We start from the raw sequence: 17,140 nt of genomic DNA on the forward strand, positions 1-17,140 counted from the left end.
CATATGACCCAGCAATCCCACTACTGGGCATATACCCTGAGAAAACCATAATTCAAAAAGAGTCAGGTACCACAATGTTCATTGCAGCACTATTTACAATAGCCAGGACATAGAAACAACCTAAGTGTCCATCGACAGATGAATGGATAAAGAAGATGTGGCACATATATACAATGGAATATTACTCAGCCATAAAGAGAAACGAAATTGAGTAATTTGTAGTGAGGTAGGTGGACCTAGAGTCTGTCATACAGAGTGAAGTAAGTCGGAAAGAGAAAAACAAATACCGTATGCTAACCATATATATGGGATTAGAAAAAAAAAAGGTTCTGAAGAACTTAGGGGCAGGACAGGAATAAAGACGCAGACGTAAAGAATGGACTTGAGGTCACAGGGAAGGGGAATGGTAAGCTGGGACGAAGTGAGAGGGTGGCATGGACATATATACACTACGAAATGTAAAATAGATAGCTAGTGGGAAGCAGCTGCATAGCACAGGGAGATCAGCTCGGTGCTTTGTGACCACCTAGAGGGGTAAGATAAGGAGGTTTGGAGGGAGACGCAAGAGGGAGGGGATATGGGGATATATGTATACATATAGCTGATTCACTTTGTTGTACAGTGGAAACTTGCACAACACTGTAAAGCAATTACACTCCGATAAAGATGTTAAAAAAAAAAAAGGAAAGAAAATGTCCATGGGTTAAAATGCATCTGGTAATGTACAGTTGAAGTTGATAATAAAATTCTTTCTTGTACACTGATATGATGTATAGATTCTGGAATGGGCAAGGATGGCATCTCTTATGTACGACCCCTGACATTAGGCAGTGTGAAGGGGGACATTTTCTTCGGATGATTACTCTGTGTCAGAAAATCAACACACAAATTGATTTACTTTCTTTCCTTGGATAAAAATAATAATAAACAGTTAGAAATATTGATATCATTGTCTTCATCATTTGGCTGAAGAAAAAAGTTAAAGAAGCCAAATTTCTTGAAACATACATAACATTGTAATGTTTATTGAGTATTGTGTATAATTGTGTGCTTTATAGGGTAGGTATTCAGTGATATTTGTTTATACTCTATCTGTACAATAAGTCTGCAAGAGACAACTTTCATAGAAGTGTCATAATAGACATTCTTTGATGTATTGAAATGGACCTTCATTGAGTAACTACTCTCTTTGTGGAAATGCTTTGCTTTCTTTATTAAAAACCCAGCAGGTATAGAGCAATAAACTATTTGATAAATGAGTAAATCAAGGCTCAGAGAAGTTAAAAAAACATTAGACATTCACGTTTTCATTTAAAGGTATTATTGAAATGCTGTAATAACTCTGTATGGGGACTTATGGTTACTGGACTTATCATGGTGATCATTTCGTAATGTATGCAAATGTCAAATCACTATGTAGTACACCTGAAACTAACATAACATTGTATGTCAACTATATTTCAATTTTAAAAAATTTAATATAAAAATATTAGTGAGAAACCAAATTTTTTGTCTGATAGTGCCAGGCTTTGTTTACGAAGATGAACAGAAAGACAAATGTGGAGATTTTGTGACATTTAGGGTCAATTGAGGGAAACAGGTATTGATCAAGTATCTCTACAATAAGTGAAAAACTAAAAGTTGATAAGCTTGCTATAAAGGAAAGGATTGCCATTCTATGAAAGCATATAATAGTGAAACTTGACCAAGCATCTCCAAAATATTATCACTAACACGAGGTGCAAAAAAATTCAAATTCTAGGCTGACATCCAGGAAAATTCAGGTTAGAGCAATGTCAAAAGTTTGTTATATGTCATTAGAGAATTATTTTATGATTTTAGAAAACAAAAGAAACAAATCAAAACAAACAAAAAATTAGCAGACCTCTACAGTCCATTTCCATTCTAATAGAGAGTGCTCATGTTTTTAGATAGAGAAACTGAAATCCTACAGTTGCAAAGGTTAAAGACCCAGATTCCTGTCTCAACCTATGAAAGAACAGAAAGGTCCCCCCACCCCTCCTAGATAAGACCCATGGTCAGAGACAAATCCCATCAATTTCACCCCTGTGCTTTTTTCATTTTTACTCGTGTATTCTTTTTTGGCCACTGAGAATCTTATAGCCCATATCATTCTTGGTAAGTAAATATCTGGCAATCCATCCCCAAGTCTGGAACAAAAGAGATGCATGTTGACATTTTGATACCGGTCAATAGTTTTACAAAAGAAGTCAAGATAACTCCTCAAAACACCCTATGCCTTAAGCATCCCTTAGATGAAAATACCAGCTGAATTGTTTCATTCTTTCTAAGAAAAACTATTCAAAAGGTGCAGGGCATCAGAATGGACTACCTGGGACTAGCTGTGAAAAGACAGCAGGAAATCTAAGAGGTCAGAAAGAATAAAAGCAAGGTATTCACCATTGCCCTAACCATCAACATGCCCCCCCTGAGCTAACCTTTCCTGAGGTTCTGACCCCACTCTGCCTAGAGAAAGTTCCTGTGCAAATGAAAGATAGCTCTGATCCTGCTGTAGCAATAGAGATATGTCTTTGGGTAAGATCCAGGAGGTAGTGAAATAAGGAATCATAAATTCCACGGGTGCTTAGGCCTGCTAACAGAAAAATACGGGGACCTCTGAGTGTTGCAACTGTTTCCATCTGTTCTCTTTATGTGTAACTGATGTAAGAAATTAGTGACTGCCAGAAGTCACTTGGTTTGCAATTACAGTGTTTAATGATATTAGTATAAGCTAGGAAAATGAGCTACTCTATTTTAGAATAGAAAGCACAGGTGAAGGTGAAATCAACTTTTGAGATACTATATCACTTATGACATCCTTTGTCATTACCTAAAGCAAAGGAATATTCTTACTTTACTGCAGAGCAGATGGAAAATCCCTAAGACCTGCTGATACAAGATGAAGAAAACTTCCACAAAAAAGCTCCTCAATTCTCATGGCCAGTTATAAGAGTGGCTTTATTTGTCTCCTGTGGGTCAAGTGGCTAAGTGTAATAGAGATTAAAAAATCACAAAGCTGGTCCTAGTACAAATTAAACTTTGACACCCTAATGCTTGTTTTGTGTCAAAATGAGGTGCTACAATATTCATCCTTGTTTTTAGTCTGACTCTGGTAGGTCACATATTTTGAGTTCTGGCTTTCACCAGTCATCCCCAACCAACGGTATAACATTCACGTTAAGCCGAGCAAAACTGGGTAAGCCATTTCAGTAAAATGAGAGTCATAAAATCATTTGTGGAATGGGATTATTAATTTCTGCCCTGAATAATGCACAGACATTATGGTGTGGTCGGAAGACATAGAGGCTGAGGATAGTGTTGATAAAACAAACCCTTGCAAATATAAATGGTCAAAAAACAAATAGTGAGTCTCTTAAAGAACAAGTGCAATACAGAATTCTCTTTACAGAATATCTGTTAGTCAACAATGGAAGAAAAATAAAAATCCACAAGAAACCCATTTTAAATGATTATTTCTTCTGTGAGTGGCAGTAGATTTTCGCAGAAAATGAATGCATCATGGAGAAAGATGCATATGAGTTGGAATGCCCAATCTGTCACATCCTAGCTGTATGACTTATATAAACTCCATTACTTCTCAAAGTCTAGCATTTAAAAAAATTAATTAATTTATTTTTGGCTGTGTTGGGTCTTCGTTGCTGCATGTGGGCTTTTTCTAGCTGTGGCGAGTGGGGGCTACTCTTCATTGCGGTGTGAGGGCTTCTCATTGCGGTGGCTCCTCTTGTTGCAGAGCACGGGCTCTAGGCGTGCAGCCTTCAGTAGTTGTGGCACGCTGACTCAATAGTTGTGGCTCGCCAGCTCTAGAGCTCAGGCTCAGTAGTTGTGGTGCATGGGCTTAGTTGCTCCGTGGCATGTGGCATCTTCCTGGACCAGGGCTTGAACCCGTGTCCCCTGCATTGGTAGGCGGAGTCTTTTTTTTTTTTTTTAAGAGTTTCCAAAATTATTCCTTTATTTAAAAAGAAATTCCAAGCCACATCTGTGCATTTGCTTTATGATGTACTTAACAGGCACTGTCTGACCTCGCCGTGTTTCTTCCAAAGCCTTTTCACGGAACTTTACGCTTTCTGATTGCTTGGCAATCACAAACCAGCTAATGATTAAATTACTAGTTTCAAACCCTCATTATGAAGCAATAATGTCAACTTCCTTGTTTCTCTCTCTTTTTTTTTTTTAAACATCTTTATTGAAGTATAATTGCTTTACAATGGTGTGTTAGTTTATGCTTTATAACAAAGTGAATCAGTTATACATATACATATGTTCCCATATCTCTTCCCTCTTGCATCTCCCTCCCTCCCACCCTCCCTATCCCACCCCTCTAGGTGATCACAAAGCACCGAGCTGATCTCCCTGTGCTATGCGGCTGCTTCCCACTAGCTATCTATTTTACATTTGGTAGTGTATATATGTCCATGACACTCTCTCACCCTGTCACATCTCACCCCTCCCCCTCCCCATATTCTCAAGTCCATTCTCTAGTAGGTCTGTGTCTTTATTCCCGTCTTGCCACTAGGTTCTTCATGACCTTTTTTTTCCCCTTAGATTCCATATATATGTGTTAGCATACTGTATTTGTTTTTCTCTTTCTGACTTACTTCACTCTGTATGACAGACTCTAACTCCATCCACCTCATTACAAATACCTCCATTTCATTTCTTTTTATGGCTGAGTAATATTCCATTGTATATATGTGCCACATCTTCTTTGTCCATTCATCCGATGATGTACACTTAGGTTGCTTCCATGTCCTGGCTATTGTAAATAGAGCTGCAATGAACATTTTGGTACCTGACTCTTTTTGAATTATGGTTTTCTCAGGATATATGCCCAGTAGTGGGATTTCTGGGTCGTATGGTAGTTCTATTTTTAGTTTTTTAAGGAACCTCCATACTGTTCTCCATAGTGGCTGTATCAGTTTACATTCCCACCAACAGTGCAAGAGTGTTCCCTTTTCACCACACCCTCTCCAGCATTTATTGTTTCTAGATTTTTTGATGATGGCCATTCTGACCGGTGTGAGATGATACCTCATTGTAGTTTTGATTTGCATTTCTCTAATGATTAATGATGTTGAGCATTCTTTCATGTGTCTGTTGGCAATCTGTATATCTTCTTTGGAGAAATGTCTATTTAGGTCTTCTGACCATTTTTGGATTGGGTTGTTTGTTTTTTTGTTACTGAGCTGCATGAGCTGCTTGTAAATCTTGGAGATTAATCCTTTGTCAGTTGCTTCATTTGCAAATATTTTCTCCCATTCTGAGGGGTTTTTTTTGGTCTTGTTTATGGTTTCCTTTGCTGTGCAAAAGCTTTTAAGTTTCATTAGGTCCCATTTGTTTATTTGTGTTTTTATTTCCATTTCTCTAGGAGCTCCGTCAAAAGGCAGGCGGATTCTTAACCACTGCACCACCAGGGAAGTCCCCCAAAGTCTAACATTTTTAATTGTAAAACATAAATAATTCCAACTACCTCATTATACCACAGTGAAAATATTATGAATTAATGAATGTGAAGAGCCTGGCCTGCAATAGGTGATTAATAAATACCAGTCTGTCTCTCTGAACCACTCAAATTTTAGATATACTTTTAGTAGGATTTACTGTTTGGAGGGTCAATAGAAATATAATTAAAGCTTTCTTATAAAAATTGTAGACAGATACAACTTGCCATACATTTCTGAAGGTTTACAGATGACTTGTAATCTATCAGTAGATTCATATATTGTTTACAGATCCCTGGCTTACACACAATTGATAGACACCAAGAAGGTGAAAAGCAGGGAGAGTGTTTAGGGTGTCCTAAAAATTCTTCAGGTAATTTGTGTGAAAATTCCTAAAATATCTTCTATTAAAACACTCAACAAAGCATATTTCTTGGAGTCTAGTTGTACAGCAACTGTCACTTCCTTTCTGAGATCAACTAGTGCAATGTAAGATCATAACAAAGAAACCAGGTGTGCAGATTTGCAACAAAACATTTTCTTCTGCTGCACGTAGGTGAGTGTTATCAAATAAATGATTATTGGCTTACATTCTCAAATTTAACAACCCCCCTGCTTCCAAATGCACAGAGCATCTGGAAGTGGTAGAGAACTTTGGGACCAAAAATCAGACACTTGGGAAATTACTACTCTCGAACCACCCCTTCTTGAACTAATATATGGTGTTTTGTCAGCTTCTTTAGACATATTCTCCTCTGAAGCCTCTAGATGTGAAAAACATTGTGTTGCATATTTGTCCTTATCTGGGGCATGTAGTAATGTAAAAATCCCTTCAATCATTGTTTTCTTTTGAGTTATTATGAAATAAATATTGGAGGAAAAATAAGTACATCTTCATATACAACCTAGTTTCACATTTATTATAATGTATAATCATATTATTAGCCATAATTATGGTAGTTTTTCAAAAAGTACTAATGTGAGAATGTGCACAGGATTATGTACAACTATTCTTTTGAATAGAATGTTTCCAACCAGATATTTATCTGAAAGTATTAAAATTATTATTTCAGAGTTTCTGTTTCTAACAAAACCTTGATACTCCTGTAAATCTCATAAATGTTGGCATATAGGCATGCCTCGTTTTATTGCACATCGCTTTATTGTGCTTTGCAGATAATTGTGTGTTTGTTTTTGTTTTTTTTTTAAATTGAAGGTTTGTGGCAAACCTGTGTAGAGCAAGTCTACTGGCGCCATTTTTCCAACAGCATTTACTCACTTCGAGTCTGTGTCACATTTTGGTGATTCTTGCAATATTTCAGACTTTTCCATTATTATATTTGTTATGGTGATCTGTGATCAGTGATCTTTGATGTTACCACTACGACTTGCTGAAGGCTCAGATAGCTGATGGTTAGCATATTTTAGCAGTGAAGTATTTTTTAATTAAGACGTGTACATTCTTTTTAGACATAGTTTTTGCACATTCAGTAGACTACAGGATAATGTAAACATACTTTTATATGCACTGGGAAACCAAACAATTCGTGTAACACGCTTTATTGTAGTGGTCTGAAACTGAACTTGCAGTATCTCCGAGGTATGCCTGTACATTTTTACATATGTCTTTAGTTAAATGCTGGAACAAAAACAACCACAATAAAAGTCCTTGGAAAAGAAAGGCATGAGTTAGTTTTAGGTTAATTAAACTGGGAAGGCATATTAAATGTAGAGAAGAAATATGTAATATAAATCAATGACATATAATAAAACACTCTTTGTGTTTACTCAGAAGCGAAATTTAAAAATTGAAATAATTTTGCCATCAAAGACCCATTTATTTGGTCAGCTGGGTTATGGGAGCTAAGGTGGGCATGGCTCTGCTGCATCATTAAGAGTTGGTAGCATATAGAGGTTAGTTGCATGTGGAGTGGCACTGGGAGCCCACAGGCACTTTGGCAAAGAGGTCTTTTGAGCACAGTTGCTTCTTACAATGATGAAGGTACCGAGCTGCAGAGGATCACTAAATGAAGAAAGCCAGTCCTCACTGGAACACCCAGTTTTCCATTGAGAAATAAAACCTCTCACTACATCTTTCATCTATTGCTCATGTTGGATATGGCAGATTTTGTTCTGCATTGATCTTTTAAATTACAGATTTAATTTAAATTTGTGTGTGTGTGTGTGTGTGTGTGTGTGTGTGTGTGTATGTGTGCGGAACCACTTGTGGATGAATATCCCTTCTGAGAGCATGCATATGCTTTCCAGCAGGCATGGTAGCAGACAGCAAGTGTTGAAAGCAATACAAAAATCCAACTGTGTGTGCCGCCCCCCACCCCTGCATTCCTGAAGAGAATTTGATGTCTCAGAATATTTCACATGTGGGGTTAGGAAGACAGAGGTTCCAACTGCTGTGTCCAACATACTTTTTTCCTGCAGCTTCAACTTCCCTATATTCTCCATCAATTCATTTTTTTTTCTGCCCATGGTATATATATTGAATGTCTATTATATGTCAGGCCCTTTGCTAAGAACCACAGATTCAGAGATGGATAAGAGAAAACTGCTGCCCACGAAGGATTTACAGACTTGTACTGGAGGACTTGTAAATAGATTATAGAGATCAGGATGGTAACAGCTCTGGTGGAGGTGGGGAAATTGCAGTGTGAACTCAAGAAAGGGGCTGAATAACTCAGCAAGGGAGATGGTAGGGTTTTGGAAGTCTTCTCAGTGGAATATAATTTTTAAATGCCAGGTATTATCTGGAGAGCTGGCTCCCCTGGAAGAACCAGCTAACCATTTCTACTCTGGAAAAATTTATTATCTCCACTGCCTCTCCACCATCGCTCTATAAGCAACTATGATGGCAGTGGCACAATAAATACATTAAGTGCCAAGCTGATGGTAGCCTCTCTAATGGCTAGAGCATCACAAACGATACCGAACTCCTTCCTAGGGGAATGAGAGGAGGTTTGGGAGAGCATTCTGAAAGAGATTACATCTGAGCTAAACATTGAAGAACAGGAGTTGGCCGGACAAGGAGAAAGGGAAGTTCATTCCAGAAAGAGACTTAAGAGAACTAAGCACTTTCATGTCTCTTTGGTTCCAGAAAGTGTGGCCAGAGTTCTGTTTCTCTACAGAGAAGTGTTGATTCTGATTCAGCAGGGCTTGCTAAGGATCTAGACTGGAAAATGTCTCAAAGAAAATAGTAATTGTTTCTTTGTTGCTGTTGTTTTTTCTTTGTTCTAAGAGATATAGCCGAAAAAACCGAATAGGTTGAAGATGATGCCTTCTTTGGAGAAGGGAAAATAAGATATGGTTCCTATGTCTACCATGAGGGCAAAATGAGTTTTCTATAACTCACAAGGTTTTCAAAGAAAATGAATGAGATGAACTTCTTGTTCCCATTCCTGGTAACTAGTTAGCACTTAATAGAAATATTTCATTGTCTTCTTCACTCCTCTCCCAAGCAGCCTTTTTCAGTGAATATGGTCTGAAGACCTCATTTATATATCTGTAAACATCTGGAAAAACATACAGAAACTTGGTCAGAAGAAAGATATTGAATAGAAAAGACAGATGTTGCTTGGCATAATATGTTATGTTCATTCTACTCATGGCCCTAAAAGCTGGCTTATCACAGGCAAGAAATGGATTTCTTCACTCTTGCCTAACTTTCATGTACATGATACATAAATAATGTAAAAAGGTGACTTCTGTGCTGGCTTGCTTCCTCTTTCACTCATTTCCCAGTGCCTTCTCAGAATTCTAAGAGCCCTGTCATAGCATTATGAAAAGAAAACCAAGTTAATTGCATTTTCAAGATAGGTAAACGCTGATCTGTAATGCCAGCCAGAACCCATGTAGTGCTTACTATAACTGGAAGCTATTCTAATGTATGAAGTTGCTCTTCATTACAGGTTTATGAGCTAAGTTCTGTATTATTTCCATTTTAGAGGGGGATTCACAACAAATAAGCTATATAGTTCACACATCAAATAAACAGTGCAGTCTGAACTTGAACCCAGGGAATAGTAACGAAGTGTCTGTGCTTGTAACCACTATTCAGAAGAAACACATGATAGAGGAATCAACAGAGTGAATTTTTTAAATGCTTTTCTTCTTCCCTCCAAACTCAGATGATTAAGGTTGGATTTGATAAAAAGTTGTTTAACACGCCCCAGGTATATCCTGTGGCAGGTGTCCTCAACCCCCAGGCCGTGGACCAGTAGAGTAGCATTCCGGGGCCTGTTAGGAACCAGGCCACGCAGCAGGAGGTGAGTGGCAGGCGGGTGAGTGAGCGAAGCTTCATCTGCCGCTCCGCATCGCTCCCCATCGCTTGTATTACCGACTGAACCATCCCCGCCCCCGCTCTGTGGAGAAATTGTCTTCCAGTAAACTGGTCCCTAGTGCCAAAAAGTTTGGGGACCACTGCCCTATGGAAAAGAGAGCAGTGTGTGTGTGTGCATATGCATGCACATATGCATATGTATGTGTGAAAAGACCCCGCCTCTGCACTGGAGAAGCAGGCCCAATGAAGGTAAAAACAAAGCATATCCAGCGTCATGTCTGTTATCTCCTTTGATTCCCAGGGCACATCTGCAATGTACACATCATCATTCCTACTCTGCCAGGAAAGAAACTGAACTCAAAGTGGCTAGGAGACTTCTTCCAGGTGACAGAATTATGTGTGGCAGAGCCAGGATTTGAGTGCAAATGTCAACACAAAAGAATAGTATTATGAGAGCATTTCACAGGAAGCATTACATTTGCTGGAAATGGGAATAGAGTCAGGAAAGGCTTTCCTGAAAAAAAAAAAAAAGTATTTCAACTGATATCTGAAGAATGAGAAAAATAAACTCAGAATGGAAGGAGAATGTGAGCAAACAGAGCCTGGCTTGCATGGGCAGCAGAGAAAAGGCCAGTTTTCTCCAAAAGAGAGAAGAAGCAGGAGGTTGGTGCAGGATGAGGAGAGGAAGGTAGGGACTAGGCATCCAGAGTCTTGTAGGATATGACAAGGATACTAATCTGTATAGTTGGAGGAAGGGGCAATGGCAGCAAGGTTCTAGAGTGCCTGAGTGGAGAGGGGGAAGGCTGGGAGGGACAGCTGGGCAATTCACATGAGCAGATTTGCATTTCTGAAAGTTAACTCTAGGTAGAATATCTGGCACATTGGATTCATGTAGACCAGTTAGGAAGCTCTTGTAACAATGCAGCCCAAAGATGATGGACAATTAGAATAGAACAGTGGCAGGTGTTGCAAATGGATATATTGAAAAAATTTAAAATTCAGCTGAACTTGCTGAGAGATAAATGAGTGGTTAGAGAGACTGAGCAGTCCAGGCTAGACTTCCAGCTGGGTGGACCTCAACACCCCTCACTCGGAAGAGAAGCATGGATTAGAACTACCCACATGGCAGGCAATGTGGAATAGAGGAATCCTAAAGAGTTCTGAGCAATATGCATTTATTCATATCCAAACATTTTTCACAGACTCACCAATAGGCATTGAAGAAAAGGCAAAGCATTATGAAAATCTGGTGACCTATACCCACTGCAGTCATACAATGGATATAAAGAGAAATGTTCAGTTTCTAGATTCTCAACAGCTGATTCACTAACTGCCCTGAAACTAAGGTTTAAGCAAACATGATTTCTCTAATTCCTCTGAGAAGTTAGGATTTTGTTTTTCCCTCTCCAACACTTTATTCATTCTTCTTGGGACAGAAGAACATGTTAGAGATGTCAGCAACTACATTCCCCATACAAAAGCATTCCCTCATTTTAAAGATGAGAAAACTGAGGCTCAGGGAGCAGATAACACGGATCCAAGGCCACATAGCATCATTCTGTGTTATAATTCCACTGAATTGTCAGGGATCATGCAACTCAGTGAGAGGGTGTGTGAAGAATGTTCTTTATATTTTCCTTACCATTCATTCCAGTGCCAAGGCACCCCTATGAATCAATTGTAGTACACTCAAACACTGACATGCACATGAGATACTTTCCTGAATGACTTTTTGCTTCCTTATTGGGTATGTAGATTCAGTAAGGCCATGAATATGAGCCAATACCGAATCCAATATCCCATAACTTACTCAAAAACATTATATTCTGTTCTCCAAACTATGATTATCCTTTTCATTTTGATTATAAATAATAACTATTGTATTTTACTTAAGGTCAAGACTCATGTCGAAAGAGATTTGTTCAGTTCATCTGCGTTTTGTGTGTGTGTGTGTGTGTGTGATCAATTTCACTTCAGGAAATTTAAATATTTATGCATGATTAGGAATAGAACCTTGCATAGATCATGGATATTGGGTGATCTAGGAATTGACTCACACACAGAACTTAATATGATTTGTCATCTTCTTGCTTGCACACTAATCTTGAGGAGTCTGTGAAATTAAAAAATAAAAACTGTGCATCAGGAAAATGGCACATATTACACCATACAACTTTAGGGTTTCCCTCAAAGAGTTGGAAGGACAAAACCTGGACACTCAGATGAGATGACAAGACCTACTCTACATCTTTGCAAAGAGAGTTTGGTATTCAACAGGGCATTGGTTCAGGCTTGGGATAGCAGTCAGACTTTCTAGATTCTAACCCTGGTTATTTATGCCCAAGCTGCATGGCTTAAGGTAAAATGCTTAAAGTCTCTGAACTTAAGTTTCCTCTCCATAAAAGGGGAATAATAATTGTACCTACTTTGTAGTGGTATTGTGAGAATTAAATTAATAAATGTAGTGAAGAGTTCAGTGTTGTTCCTGGCATAAATGTTAGCTATGCTGAGGTTGATGATGAAAATATGCAGTTAGAAGTTGGGAAATACTGGAAGGTCTAGTAAATGCTCCACAGACAGGGATAATTTGTGACCATGCTATTGGAAAATAAGATTTCTTCATATGTCTGGGCCAAGGAGAACCAGGTTTGTAATGGTATTCTGCATAATACTTAGACTACATCTGCAAAGAATATATAATTTCTATTCATGCAAAAATTGTTCTGTATGCCTCTCCCTTTAGGTTCTGGTTTACTATTCAATTGATTAGCCTCAGAAAAAAAATATAATGAAATATGCGTAATGCATATATTACAAATATGTACATGTAATGTATTATGTATATATGTATTCAAACTTTTTTCATTAGGATCATGAACATGAGGGGATGTTCATTCACATTAGGAAAATTGGCATAAGAGGATTCATTTTATATTAGGTACTGCAAAGCACTACTTGGAATATTTAGGTAGCAGAACAGTTTGTTGGAAATTATGTGGACTTTCTAACCAAAAAAAAAAAAAAAGCCAAGCCAAATTCCAGGATTTGTTCTGCTTTCTGGGAAAAGTTATTTAACCCCTGTAACCTTCTGTTACCTCATCTTAAAAACTAGGGTCCTATAACCTATCTTACAATTTTTGAAATAGATGATAAAATAGATGACATATATCAAATTCTAGGTATTCAAGAGGAGCTTAAACAGTGTCAATATCTAACTCAGTGGAGTAAATACACAACATATGTGATGCGAAACCACTTGTCTTTGCTTTTCAATAAACTAATTAACAGTTCAATTTTAGAACATAGATAAAGTGAAAGATCTCCAAACTGGGAGTCAGGAGCCCTAGATTTTAATTTCGGCTCTGAGCTTTTGTGGTTCCAAGCAACTGTCAACCTCATTGAATAGAAGGAATACGGCACAAAACAGAGCTCTCCACCGTCAGGAGATCTGTTTATGGCTCACTGTCCCTTCTACATTTTCAGCATCATGCATTTTAATTAGGAGTACTTACAACCTGGTTGCCCTCTCTACCTGCCACATAGAAACGAATGTTAGTATGGTGCAGAATACAGTTGTCCCGGTTGAAGAGAAACAAACAGATCTCAGAAAATGGACTGATATTCACAGAATGAGTTAAAAGCCCAGGGGATTACACCCCTATGCCAGTGGCTCAGTTTCCCCATGCAATATTGATAAAAGCGATCAGTGTAACCATATGTCTTCCTATGTGCCAGTTATACCGTACACATGTTATTTTACAGATGTAGACATTTATATTTAGAGAAGTAAAGATATTTTACCTAAGAAATGAAGATTAAAACCCAAGTGCCCCTGTAACTTGGTTTGATGAAGTTTCCTCTTCAACAAATTGTACTTGTTGTTTTGGTGGCCACATCATCTAAATGATGAGGAAAATCTCTCTGAACAAAAAAGGAAAAATGAAAGAATGGTGAAAAAAAGAACCAAAAGAAAACCACACCACAGAGAGAAAGAAAGAAGGAGGGAAGGAAGGAAATAGAAGAAAAGAAAGCAAGAAAGAAGGAAAGAAAGAATACAGAACAGAAGCCAAAAAAGAAACTATTGCAGAAGAGCTGTGAGCCAAAAGGAAAGTAACAGGGATGGGATTTTTGTGACAATGCAGAGAGACGAGGAAGCAAGGGGGTTTGCTTGTATGCATGTAAAAACCGTACCATTTCCTTCAAGGAGTACGTATTCGTGTCTCTTTTGATCAGTAAGTCATTGTTTTAACTGTGTTACCACAGCCTCCCTTGTGGCTTTTAATAATTGTTGTTGAAGTAGAAGTGTTTTTGCAGGCATGCTCTTCTCACTTGACTGATTATTTAATCCACCTGAAGCTGTCTGTCTGTCTGTAGGATGAGGTATTCATGCAGATTGAAAGCCAAGAAAGCTCAGAATGGCGCTGATATCTTAGAGCTAATTAACTTGCATAATGGCCCTGCCAATCCACCCTCCCTTCAAATTCAATTTTGTTGGTTTATACTAAACTTGATCAGTCTCTCATTGGGTTTGCTTTCTTTCCCATGCATCAGTCAGTTATTCCAGCTTTCCTGAACTCCTACTAAGTGCTATACATGGTTGAGTGCCGTAATGAATATAAGGAGCATTTCCACCACCCACAAGACATATTCAGATCTTAAGGACTGGATGTTGTGTCCCACCAATATTCCTATGTTGAAGCCCTGATTCCCAATGTGATGGTATTTGTAGATGGGGCCTTTGAGAGGCCATAGATGAGGTACGAAGGTAGTGCCCTCATGATGGAATTACTGTCTTTAAACAAAAAAGAAGAAACATGAGAGCTAGCTCCCCTCCCCATAACATGTGCATCCATAAAAGGCCAGGTGAGTACACAGTGAAATAGGGACCATATGCAAGCCAAGAAGAAAGCTCTCACCAAGAACTGAAACTTCCAGCACCTTGGTCATGGGGTTCCCAGCCTCTAGAACTGTGAGAAAATAAACATCTGTTTTTCAAGTCACCCGGCCTATGGTATTTTGTTATAGTGGCTTGAACTAAGACAGTAAGTGCCTTAGGCAAAAACGTAGGTGGGAATACAATAGTCAGGGAACCAGAATGCAAAAAATAAAGATTTTCTAGGTGCTGTAGACCTGTGCTACTTTAGGACAGAGGCGGTGATTCCCCTTGAGTTGAGGAAATCAAGGAAGCTTCATAGAGGAAGTGAACTGGCAGGATTCCGAAAGGTGAGCCTGATGAAGCAGGCCACCTCAAGCTGAAGGAAGCACGTAAGCTTATTTGGCAAAGGAACTTAATCGAATTGTCCAATTCTGAATGATTTTTCATGTCTAGCTTAAGTGTCACCCAGAGATAAATCTTAAAAATGAGTCCATGCTCAGCCATGATCAATTAGATGTGTCTGCCGTGCTTACAGGATTGAAGAGGTATCTTTGTCAACTGCCGTATTCAAAGAATTAAAAGAATCTACTGAGCCAAAGCACTAAGTTTGGAGTTGGGAGGAGGGGGAGTTTTACAGAGGAGGTAAAAGAGATTGGTTAGTAAAGGGAGATAAAAAGGGCTGTTGATGTCAGGGTGAGGAAGTTTTACGCTGTAAGAAAATTATATACATATATTTAATACTCACTATAGTATGTGTGAAAATCTAGTGGGATAAACTTCATTTGACTTAAGCCCATAGCTATTCCATCCATACATGGCTGTCAGTCCTTTATCATTTCCCAAATATTAACAATTCTTCAATACATTTTATTTTCTTTACTACAAATTGCCTTGTGTGTAGCCCGTACTTGGTTAAATACTGTGTCCCTGATTTTGCAGATTTTTTGGTAGATGTGATGGGACAGGCATGGTCGAGAGATTGTGGAGGGGCAGAGATAGCAAAGGCTTCTTACAAGAGCTGCCTTATCATCTAGCTGGATCTTGGAGGTCAGGCAGGATTTCTGTATGTATAAACTGCAAAGGAGAGTAAAGAGGAAATTCTAGGCTAAAGAAGTGAGCAATCATTTGGAGAAAGGAAAGACGATGGTGCTGCTATGTGCCTGCCTGACAGTATGCGGTCGCATGTTACAGTTGAATTGTACGCTTGGAATTGTAGATAAATCCACGGATGCCTCTGATCCCATCACTGTGGTGCATTCGGTAACCAGTTATAAGTACCTGCTATTTGCTAAGCACTGAAGGAGGCCCCATTAAAACATAGTAAAAGTAATAATCATTTGTAAACTTCAGAGCACCTGTCCTGGAGCCTATAGCTCCAAAAAAGAAACTCATTATATAATAAGCAGAGAGATAGCAAGTGCAAAATGTATAGTCAAATAAAAAGCATATTTTTTTTACAATATTATAATTTTTAATGTGCTTTTTAAAAATATTTTTAATGGATCTTTATTGGAATATAATGGCTTCACTATGTGTTAGTTTCCATTGCACAACAAAGAGAATCAGCCATATTCATACATATGTCCCCATATCCTCTCCCTCTTGAGCCTCCCTCCCATCCTCCCTATCCCACCCCTCTAGGTCATTGCAAAGCATCGAGCCGCTCTCCCTGTGCTATGCTGCTGCTTCCCGCCAGCCACCTATTTTACATTCAGTAGTGTATGTATGTCAATGCTACTCTCACTTCGCCCCAGCTTCGCCCTCCCACCCCATGTCCTCAAGTCCATTTTCTATGTCTACCTCTTTATTCCTGCCCTGCAACTAGGTTCATCAGTACCAATTTTTTTTTTTAGATTCCATATATAAAAAGCATATTTTCACAATGCTTTCACCCCAATTTTCTTGCCTGGACCACTATGGTATAATATAATGGCTAAGGGTAGGATCTCTGAAGCCATACTAGCTGTGTGGTCATGAGCAAGTTACTTCACATCTCTGTACCCTGCACTTCTGATCTGTGAAATTAAGAATAATAAGATTACCTATGTCTTAGGGATTTATGGGACGTTAATGAATTAAAAGCATTTAGAAGAGTGCTATTTTATGTTTGCTGTTGTTTTGCTAATATTGCAATTACTTCTTAACTGGTATTCCTTTTTCCCATTGCCTGTTATCCAATCTACCCCTACACTACTTCCAGAGCTCTGTTTATACAGGCATAGAGGTGATATATCTATACCCACTGGATATTTTTCAACATGAGGTAGGCTTGGTCGATTAATGCCCAAGTTTCTCAGTCTAACAGGTAAGGCCCCATGAGCTGGTGGATTTAACTTTCTAGGCACAAGACCATGACTCTCACCTTATACTCTCATGTAGTCTACGCTCCAGCAATGCCTGACTACTTGTCAGTGAGTTTAAGTGACTCCCAAGGTTAGAAGGTTACAAGGACATTCAGAGAGGTTAAGTGACATTTCCAAGGATACTCCCTGA

Source organism: Balaenoptera borealis (assembly GCF_965194805.1).
Source record: "Balaenoptera borealis genome assembly, chromosome: 19".
In the NCBI taxonomy this organism is placed as follows: Eukaryota; Metazoa; Chordata; class Mammalia; order Artiodactyla; family Balaenopteridae; genus Balaenoptera; species Balaenoptera borealis.